Source organism: Tupaia chinensis, unplaced genomic scaffold, assembly GCF_000334495.1.
Source record: "Tupaia chinensis unplaced genomic scaffold, TupChi_1.0 Scaffold000012_1, whole genome shotgun sequence".
In the NCBI taxonomy this organism is placed as follows: Eukaryota; Metazoa; Chordata; class Mammalia; order Scandentia; family Tupaiidae; genus Tupaia; species Tupaia belangeri.
In genome coordinates, this window is record NW_006159442.1 from 1,933,346 (window position 1) to 1,943,970 (window position 10,625).

The 10,625-nt window shown below is 43.7% G+C and overlaps 1 long non-coding RNA gene across 1 annotated transcript; it reads right to left on the minus strand.

Annotated features, from left to right (window-relative positions):
• Positions 1-4,161: 4,161 nt before the first annotated feature.
• On the minus strand, positions 4,162-9,872 carry LOC102484791 (uncharacterized). Its single transcript, XR_333192.3, has 4 exons — positions 9,694-9,872; positions 9,213-9,356; positions 8,288-8,559; positions 4,162-4,355 (listed from the first exon to the last, which is right to left on the minus strand). It is a non-coding gene; the product is annotated as an uncharacterized LOC102484791 (long non-coding RNA).
• Positions 9,873-10,625: the final 753 nt, after the last annotated feature.

The window sequence follows — 10,625 nt, forward strand, 5'->3', positions numbered from 1 at the left end:
TTTCTCTGTCTTTCCCTGGTGAGTGCATACCCCTATGCAAAAAACCTAAAAATTAATAAGAAATTGGATTGCAACAAAAGCATTCAACATCAAGTAACTAAATGTGTCTCAATTATTATATTTTGGCAATCAGCGAGGCTCAATGGGCATGAGATACTAGAGGAGGTCTTCTTCCTGGCGTGCTAGTAACATTCACTGCTCTTTCTTTCACAGTCATAAATACATAAAAATACAGGATTCACCTGCAGTTCTTGTCTACGAGGAGATTTTAATAAGTTACTTCGCATCTATACAGAAACACAATGAACATTACGTGGACCTGATGTTGATAATGTAACATTCATTAACCTTAATTATTATCATTAATTTTGATATTTAATGAACAATTTCTCAAAATATCTTGTGACTATTGTCAGCATATGTTGCCATGTTTCCATGTAGTTATAAGAAGTTTGTATGTATTATCTCGTGTTCTGTTTTCATTACTTCCCATTGTGCCAGAAACCACACTTACCTTTCCAACTTCCTTCCTCATCCTTCCTGACCAGCGCCCTAAGCTCCCTGCATTCCAGGCTGCTTTTGATTCAGCAGATTCCAAAGCGCATTTGTTATAGATGTTCCAAATGCCCTACCTTGTCTTCCTGCTTAAGTCATCCTTCACTGCTTGGTTCCAAAGTGGCTCCCTCTGCCAAAGCTTTGCCCGGTCTCCCCAGACAGTAGTTTCCATAGGGTTTTGCACCGAGCTTCTAGGGAAAGCATTCCATCATAGTCTCACTCCTCATCTGGCTCATGCCCCACAGCACAGTGTGCACTTTGAGACCCCAAATTGGGGCATATTATTTTTGGTCCTTCCTGATAGACCATTGCTCTGACATTCTGGATACTTATTCTTCTAGAATGAATAAATGAATGATCTGCATAGTCATAATTCTCAAACTGTGTTTTGTTTTTTTCCGGCTGCTAATTGCTTCAGTCACTTGCTATTATTGGGTACGTATGCATCTACCAGATTGGTTTCCAAAGATACCTCATTAAACACAACCTAGCACTACTTCAAAGGGCTTTTTAAAATTTTATGTATTTTTACTTCTTTCACAGTGGGATCGTCTCATACCACAATTTCCCCCACCCTGCATCCTAAGCCTTCCAGCAAGCCAGGATAATGCTGGATAAGGTTGAGCTTGGATTTGAACCCTGGCCTTCCATGTGGCTCCAGGATCTCAGAGCAGCACACTAACAGTTGTGCTACAAAGCCTGGGCCTTAAATGTCTTCTAAAGTCCTAGATCTCTCTGGTTTCTACTTTTGGCAGATTGTGACCTGACCTTTTTACTTCATTCTACAAAGTGTGCCTCCAGTGCAAGAGTGGCCTTTTGTTTTATTAAAACTAGAGCATGAGCAATCACCAAGACTTTATTGCTGTCACTGGAGCAATAACAACAGTGGTATTTAATTCTTCCATGAAGTTATGAAGTTACAGGAGCCTGTGGTGTACATGAACACTGCCTTCCTTATTTTCCTAAATGTCTAGTGCACTGGAATATTTTTCCTCCCAATACAAGAAAAGTAAATTAAATACAAAATAAAACAATGAAAAGCAATTTTTCATGTATTATATTGGCAGAGATTGTAGAATGTTTAATTCTGGTGTTATACACACTAGCAGTGTTTATGAAGAAGCAGGTGCTCCTACACTGTTGGGAGGTGTGCACATCGTGCATCTTCTTTGAAAGGAAATTGAGAAATGCATAACAATTTTAAGCATACTTCCCTTTTGCCTCAAGAATTAATGTCTAGGAATTAATCCTAGAGATGTACTTGAACACTTATGTGAAGGTCAATGTATACATATGTCCATTGCTGCATATCATCTCTTAAAAAAAAAAAAAAGAAAAACAGAGCTAAGTGTCTATGAATAGAATTTACGGGACCAGCAGTTGGCGTAATGGCTATGTCACTGGACTCTCGTGTAGTAAACCATGGTTCGAATCCCAGACCCAGTGGCTTAAACTCACGCCAGGTGCATGTGCATGCATGCCCAAGATCCTGAGAGGAGAATGGAGAAGACGGGATTGTGGTGTGGCCATCCCCCCTGGGGGGTGATTTCTCACTTTCTGTCTCTCTATATCTCTATGTCCTTCTGGTGAGTGCACGTGCCATATAGCAAAACCTCTCCAAAAAAAAAAGGAAAAAATAGAGGTTACATTGGGACCAGCAGATGGTGTGGTGGCTATGTTGCTGGACTCCGACGTAGTCAACTGTGGTTTGAATCCCCCACTTACTTTGTCTCCCATGATTCTATCATTAATTCAGTGCTAAAATTTCTCACATACCTATAAAGACTTGCAGTATGGCCAAACACAAAACTTTTATTTTGTTTTTAGAGAGAGATTTTTGCTGTAGGGTGCCTATGCTCTCTGGAGAGACAGAGACAGATAGACAGAAAGCAAAAATATCAGCCCTCATGGATTGGCCATGCTGCAATCCCTTCTCCATTCTCCTCTCAGAATCTTGGGCATGCATGCACATGCACACACACTTGGTGTGAGTTTCAAGCCACCAGGTCCAGGACTTGAACCACAGTCAATTATGTGGGAGTCCAGTGCTGTAACCATTACGCCACCTGCTGGACCCTATCGATTTACTTTTTTTTCCTTTTGAGGACATTCCCTGCTATATGCTTCTGTCCTCTTGCTCCAGTGTGGATGAATTGCTGTCCTACCAGACGTGCATCATCGTCATCCTAGGGATTCTCTTTACCTCTCTCTTCCACATCCTTTTTGTTGTACTTGCTGGTTTTGGTGAAGCACATCTGGAAAGGGGAACATGAGAAAGATATGCTTTTGAGGTCTGCTGAATTGCTTAGTATTATGGTTTGGATAATGATTTGTCCCTCAAAAGTTCGTGTTTTAGAACTCAGTCCCCAATGCTAAGGCATTGGGAGGTGGAGAAATCTAGTGGGCAGTGATTGGATCATGGCGCTTGGATGATGGAGGCATTGGCTTCAGGAATAATGAATTAATCCTGTCTCATGAGAGACAGAAAGAGAGAAAATGAGAAATCACCCTCAGAGGGGATGGCTATGCTGCAGTCCCTTTTCCTCCATTCTCCTCTCAGGATTTTGGGCACCCACTCAGAAGAGCCAGGCATGTTTCTCAAGCTGCTGGGTCCAGGACTCGAACTGTGCAGTTGGCCATGTGGGATCTGGCTGCCTTAACCACCAAGCCATGAAGCTGTCCATGCATATATTTTTAAAAACAACAAAAAGTTTGAAAGCCAGCAGGTGGCATGGTAGTTAAGGGATTGGACTCCCACATGGCTGACTGTGATTTGAGTCCCAGACCTGGTGACTTGCTTTCTCACTATTTATCTCTCTCTGGTGAATTAAAAATAAATAAATAATCATGAATAAATAAAATTAAAGAAGTAATTCTTTTAGAAAAGTTTTATATTTCATTTCTCAGCTCCACTCACCTTTATACAACTAATTGGCCTGAGGTGACCTTCCAGCAGTGGAATATCTGTTCCCCTCTGAAGTCTTTCACAGTCCCTGGAGCCCTGGTCTTACCCAGTGCCACAGGGGGCCTTGTCTGGGCCTGTTCTCTTCACATTTTCTTTATATTCAAAACTTACTAAAGTCACTGCTTACCTTTAGAGGTAACTACTCATAAATTGATCCATGAAGAGGAGCTAATAACTGGAAACACAAACTCTCCTTACACGGAATGTATAGGGACTTAATCACAGTTTTCAATATTTTATCCTAAATGAATGAGTAAAAGGTGAGAATTTCATGGTAGGAAATGATGAAAAAGACATCCACATTGTTCACCCTATGAATTGTATTTCCTAGCCCCCTGTTCCTTGTAAGTGAGAGCCGGAGATCACAAAAAAGTTGCTGGCCAGCCCAGCTAAGCACTACGTGGAAGGAGATGGATCGCACATGGCTGACCACGATTTGAATCTCTATTCTGGTGGCTTGAAAAACATGCCACGCCTGTGTGCATGCACACCCAGAACCCTGCTGGAATGAAAAAATGGAGGAAAAAGGGATTGCAGCCTGGCTGCACGCCAGTATAACCACACCCCAATGGAGGTTGCTTTCTTTCCCTCTCTGGTGAGTGTACACACCTTTTGACAATAAAAGACAAAAAAAATTGGAACATTTTCTTTATTCAAAGATAGAACAAATGGGAGTGGTATAAAACCATCTTTTTCTTGGCTGTTCAAAGGATTGCCGGAAATAAGTCGTTACATGTTTAACGTTGATTTGTACACTCGGCCCGTGGCGTCCGCAGGTTCCACATTCGTATTATTGCTGATGTATACTATGTGGTTAGGCCTGAACGGTGGTTGTCTGTATTGAACACACACAGAGTTATAATAAGAATTGTTCATTCCTTCTGTGAACAAGAGAGACAGAGAGAACAAAACCTTCAACAGGGACTTAGCACTGTGTTTCAGCCAGCTTCAGATCATGGGTACACGCATGCCCAACATTGTCAGGGAGGTCTCTGGGCATGAACCTGGAACTTCCCCAAGTGACTCAGCCTTTCTGAGTGTCACATTTTACCACTCTGCCCCTGTTCAGCCCCTAGACTTTGTCATGACTTCCTAAACAATACAATATAACCACTATCTCCACAGCATGTGCGTTGTATTCAGCAGCGTAAGTAATCTAGACAGTGAGTGTGTGGGAGGGTGTATGGGGGGGATACGTGCAAACACTGCCATTTTCTATAGGGGGCTTGAGTGTCTCTGGATTTTAGTAGCCATGGTGGCCTGGAACCAATCCCACATGGATACCAAGGGACAATTGTACCATGAAATCTCCCATTCCTCTGTAGCTTTGGATTGCCCAAGGAGTTACCAGGGCATTGCTTCTCGAAAGGCATTTTAGTGGCACTTGGTCTCTCCGTTAGTACGGGACTAATGCATCCCCCCATCCCCAGCATTTTCTGTCCTTTGCCCCTACAGAACAGCATGTTACTACTATAGAATTTGCATCTGAGTGGCAGAAACTCATCTGTCTTACACTTCCCTGGCCTGGCCCTCACCTGATAGCCCAGAGTTCCCCAAAGTTTTTCAAAGATCAGACCATCCCCCCCCCAGACCAGCGCCTGAGTACTCACAGCTGGTATGGGTAGATGCCAGGAGCATCCCTCATTTCTTCTCTGCTCCTATCACTGCCTCAGAATAAGGCACATCTGCCACAGCTTTCTATAAGACTGCCACCCACAGCTTCCTGGAGTTTAATGCAAAGAAACCTGATCCTGGGTCTACAGGAGAAGAAGGGGGGAGGGAAGTACGCAGGACATGCCTCTCATCCCTCTTTCATCTCGTAGGTCTGTCAGTAGGGTCCAGAGCAGGCTCTGTGGGCTCCAATATCTTCCAGCATCTTTTTTGTTTGTTTGTTTTTTAATATGCCAGAGGATTCACTCCTTGACAGAGAGAGAAAAGGAAGAAAGGGAGGGAGGGGCCTGGTCATATGACCTGATTCCCCATCCTGTCAGGGTCCTGGGCATGAATATATGTCCAATATATTTTTCAAATCTCCAGGAACAGGACTTGAAACCTGGGCAGTCACATGGGTTCCAGCTTCCTCTACACAGAGCTTGACTGCTATGCCATGGGGCTCACCCTCCCAGCATCTTTAGAACTCAAGAAAAACCCATAAGGACAAGGAATGGAGCTAACAGATAAAAACCACACTGTGTGCGGAACGACTTTGTCCTCCGGGTTGTTAAGGATTTGCTCCTGTGTAACGCCTGTGGCCTTCATCTCCATTCCTTGGGGTGAGACCTTTCCAGGATGTTCCTCATAGTCACGTGTACTCAGAATCATAACTGACTCTTCTTCCTCCATCCACTGATAGAAATGAATTCCAGTTATTTGTAACACACAAAATCTTGCGTTTGAAGGGATACTTCACTGGGAAACTACCTTGAAATCCACGTGGATGCAAATCTATTAATAAACACTCCATGCCATCTGATCGTAGGCACCTGATCAAGAATGACTCAAAGTCCGTCGCGTGAGTCAAAGATTCCTGCGCTCTCCTGAGGCTCAGCACCTCAGTCCGATGCAGGTACATTCCCGATGACTCACGTACAGAACAGTTTCTAAAACCTGTAGACAATCAAATGCTGACAGGTGGTTGTGTCTGCTGTAGTGTGATGAACAGAACGGAGGTTTTCAAGTATTTTTCTACCCACTTTTTAATTTTTTTTGGCATTTTTAGGAAACTATAACATCTCAAAACAGGAGAGTCATGTACAAAACAGACCCTAGGAGCTGACTTAACTGGCCCATTGCTGGGACTACAGAGGCAGGTTTACATCGAAGCAAAAGACACTAACGTTTTGTCCCTAATTTTGTATTCTTATTTACTTTTTTTTTTCCCCAGAGATTTTTGCTATAAGATGCATGTGCTCACCAGAGAAACAAAGTGAGACAGAGAGATGGAAGGTGAGAAATCATCCTCCAGGGGGGATGGCCACACCGGATTGCTTCTCCTCCATTCTCCTCTCGGGATCTTGGGCACGCACGCACATGTAGCCAGTATGAGATTGAAGCTTCCAGGTCTGGGACTCAAACCACAGTCAGCCTTCTGGGAGTCCAGTGACATAATCATTGCACCATCTGCTGGTTTCCTAATTTTGCATCTTACTTTTGTAATTTTTTTCTTAAAGAATTCTCCCCTTTTCAATACATAAACTTCAGGTCCTATAATACCTGGTTTCATACCTGGTAGGGCCCTTTGTCGTTGCCTCTTCAGCCCCTCCAAGGATGCCTGGTTCTCTATAGAACAAAAAACCACCTGTGACTCCTGGATGTGGGACTCAGGAGACAGGGCCTGAGCCTGTGCTTGCTACTGGCTGTTGGTGTGTCTCAGTCAGGCTACTTGGGCCTTCTCAAACTCTGTCTCATCATCTAAGATGTGTGACCAGCTGATCTTCAGGGACCTTTCCAATCTGAGCCTTTTGTTCTAAGTTCACTGGTGCCATGTCCTACATTCTCCTACCATAGCTTCCATTCACAGACTTATCCTTCCCTGGGAAAACTGTGGCTCTGACATCTGGGTCCCGCCTAGGCTCAACCTGGGCCAACCTTCTCTAAGCATGGACTTCAGTCATCATGAGGGGAAGCTCTCTCTTCTCCCCATGATTCAATATCTTCTCTCCAGCTAGAGGAAAGAGAAACAACCGTAGCTCCCCTTGTTAACCCCTCCAAGTCCGTCTTTCTTTTAAATAAAAATCCATGTTCTTTCTTAGCAGCATCACTCTTCAGTGGTGAAATTTTAGGCAGCAATTGCATTCAAGTCCAAGGAGAAGAACCAACTTGAGCTCTTGAAGCAGGCATTCTTTCAGAGCCCAACAAGTCACGAGGGGCCATTGCTTATTGATTTTCTGGTAGCAAGAGACTGACCCAGTTTGGAGGGCACAGGGGCCCCCTAAACATGGGCACAAGGAAGGCTCTAACTCACTGAGTGTCATTTGCATTAACAGCTATGAAGATAGTCAGTAATGTGGAGAAACTTTGGTTGCCCACCCCAACATCCATCTTCCTCTTCCTCCCTAGTCTCATACTATCTACATCCATCTATTATCTATCTATATCTATATCATCCATCAATCTATCATCTATCTCTATCTATATAATCTATCTCTATCTATCTACCATCTATCATCTATCAATCTATCATCTCTATCTATATAATCTATATCTATCTACCATCTATCATCTATCAATCTATCATCTCTATCTATATAATCTATATCTATCTATCTATCATCTATCTATCATCTATCTATCTATCATCTATCTATCATCTATCTATCTATCATCTATCTATCATCTATCTATCTATCATCTATCTATCATCTCTCTATATCCACATCTATCATCTATTTGCCAGAGTAGGGGAGTACCTACCAGAGAGAGCTAGAACCCCTAAGGAACATGGCCACGCTGCAATCCCTTCTTCCCTCCTCCATCCTGTTAGGATTTGGGCACTCATGCACCTGCACTGGCATGTTTCTCAAGCCTCTGGGGTGGATTCACACTACAGTCAATCATATGGGATCCAGTTCCTTCAGGGGACAGCAGTGTACCCAGCTGAAGGACCCCACAACCCAGTCTCCTTTCAGCTGAGTGTGGCCAGATGTTGAAGTTCTGACCAAGGAAGTATAGGCCAAATGTTAGAGGAGATTTCTAAGACTGCTCTAAAAGTCAGACAATACGCCCTTTTCTTGGCCTCCTGGTATGCAGTGCGGTCATAATGCTTACAGAGATGGTCTCCATCTTGCAGCTTAAGGGATTTTGCAGAAGGAAGCCAGAGGAGGGTAGACCAGAAAGATAAAAGGAGCCTAGGTCCCTGACGCTGTCCTGGCTCCACTTCATCAGCCAAGATGACTTCATTTCATGAGGAGATAACTATGTGTTTAGGCCAGGACCTCTCAGTTTGCTGTCAGTCACAGCTGATTTGTCCTTGTTGTAACGGTAAGACTAAACTTTCCATCTTTTTTTCTTTAAGAGGTTGTTGCCTTAGGGCACGTGCACTAAGAGAGAGAGACAGAGACAATGAAAGGAGAAATGAGAAGTCAGCACCCAGGGGGGATGACCACACTGCAATCCCTTCTCCTCCATTCTCCGGAGATCTTAGGCATGCACACATATATACCTGGCATGAGGTTCAAACCACTGGGTTTGGGTCTCAAATCGCAGTCGGCCATGTGGGAATCTAGCGACATAATCACTCCACCATCTGCTGGCCCAACTTTCCACCTTTTATTTATTTATCTTTGAAGAGAGATTTTTGCTATAGAGTATGTGTACTTGCCAGAGAGACAGAAAGTGAGAAATCATCCCCCATGGGGGGTGGCCTCACTGCAATCTCTTTTACTCCATTCTCCTCTTGGGATTTTGGGCACAGACACACATGCGCCGGGTGTGAATTTTAAGAGGCGAGATTTGAGACTCAAAGCACGGTTGACTACATGGGAGTCCAGTGACGTAACCATTATGCCATCTGCTGGTCCCCTTTCCATCTTTTAAAAAAAGAGTTCAGCAAATAAAATACTGGGTTGTTGGAAAAGTCATGATGCTTTTTTGCATAGAAAACTAGAAAAAAACATGTCATGACCTTTTCAACAACCTAACAGATCAAAGTTTATGTGAGGTGATAACAACCATAAAATTCTCAGCCACCCACCTATTTCATGCAGGAAGACATGAGGCCAGAGTGGAAGGAGAGACAGAGTGAAGCAAAAGCCACAGCACAGGCGAGGTTGCCCTTGAACAGCAGAGGCAGATGCAACTTGCTCCAGTGAAATATAAATGCTTTGTATGTGATGGTCTGTAATGCCAAAAGACACTTTGTAGCTGATGGTGGACTCCCACCCGAGGAGCTTTAAGGAAATCTAAATACGTTTCTTCAAGATAAAGTCATATGTAATTTATATTATGTGTGTATAATACAATAGGGTTTGTAATAGAATAAAAGTAGAATTTGTAATTGAAAAGAAACTAGAAACGTTAGCATGTATTCGTTTTCCAAGATTGAATTCTATGCTATGATATATATATCCTGAATTCTAGAAGTTCAGACAATGATTCTATGCTATGATATATATATCCTGAATTCGAAAAGTTCAGACAATATACTGAAAGGCAAAAACAAAAATTAGAAACACCTTAGTCTCAGGACTTGTGGATTATGGTTTCTCCCTCACAGGTAGAAGATGAGAAGTCAGTCAATCAGGAGATGTCACCCCTGTGCCTGACAAAGAGTTGTTTTGGAAGGAAGACATGCCCAAAGCTTGAGCAATGCCGAAGTGACTGTTGCTCCGGGAAGCATGACGTCATCCTCTGCTGATTCACGTGCTTTGCTCCCTGCGGTAGCTGACTCCGCAGTTCTCTCCGACTGACCGCAGTTTCGGCACAAGCTCCTGTGGCAGAGCTGGGGAGACAACTGGTATACAAGACTGGGTGCTTGCCCTGAAGGGGTTGACAGCCTCGCAGGAATGTGGATCAGGAAACTCACAACCAAAACTCAGTAGGATAAGTGCTCTCAAGAGACAGAGCAGGTGGGAGGACAAAGGACAGGCCCTGACTCACTCTTGGAAGTCCCAGAAGGCTTCTTGGAGAAGGTGACATTGAAAGAGAGATGTGGAAGATGAGTAGGAGTTTCTGTTCTCCCTTAGTCACTGCTCAGTGATGGTTGCTGTCATGTGACAGTTGTTCTCTCCAGATCCAGAGTGAAGAAGTTAGCACTGAGGGGGTTAGAAAAACAAAATGTTGGGACCACCAGATGGCGTAATGGTTATGTGATTGGATTCCCACATAGTTGATCACAGTTCAAGTCCCGGACCCAGAGGCTCAAAACTCACACCACGCACGTGTGTGTGTGTGTGTGTGTGTGTGTCCAAAATCCCAAGAGGAGAATGGAGAAGGATTGGGGCATGGCCATCTCCCCTGGGGGATGATTTCTTGCTTTCTGTCTCTCTGTTTCTGTCTCTCCAGCGAACACACATATTCTATAGCAAAAATCTCTCTCTAGAAAAGAAAGAAAGAGAGGAAGAGAGGAAGGAAGGAAGGAAGGAAGGAAGGAAGGAAGGAAGGAAGG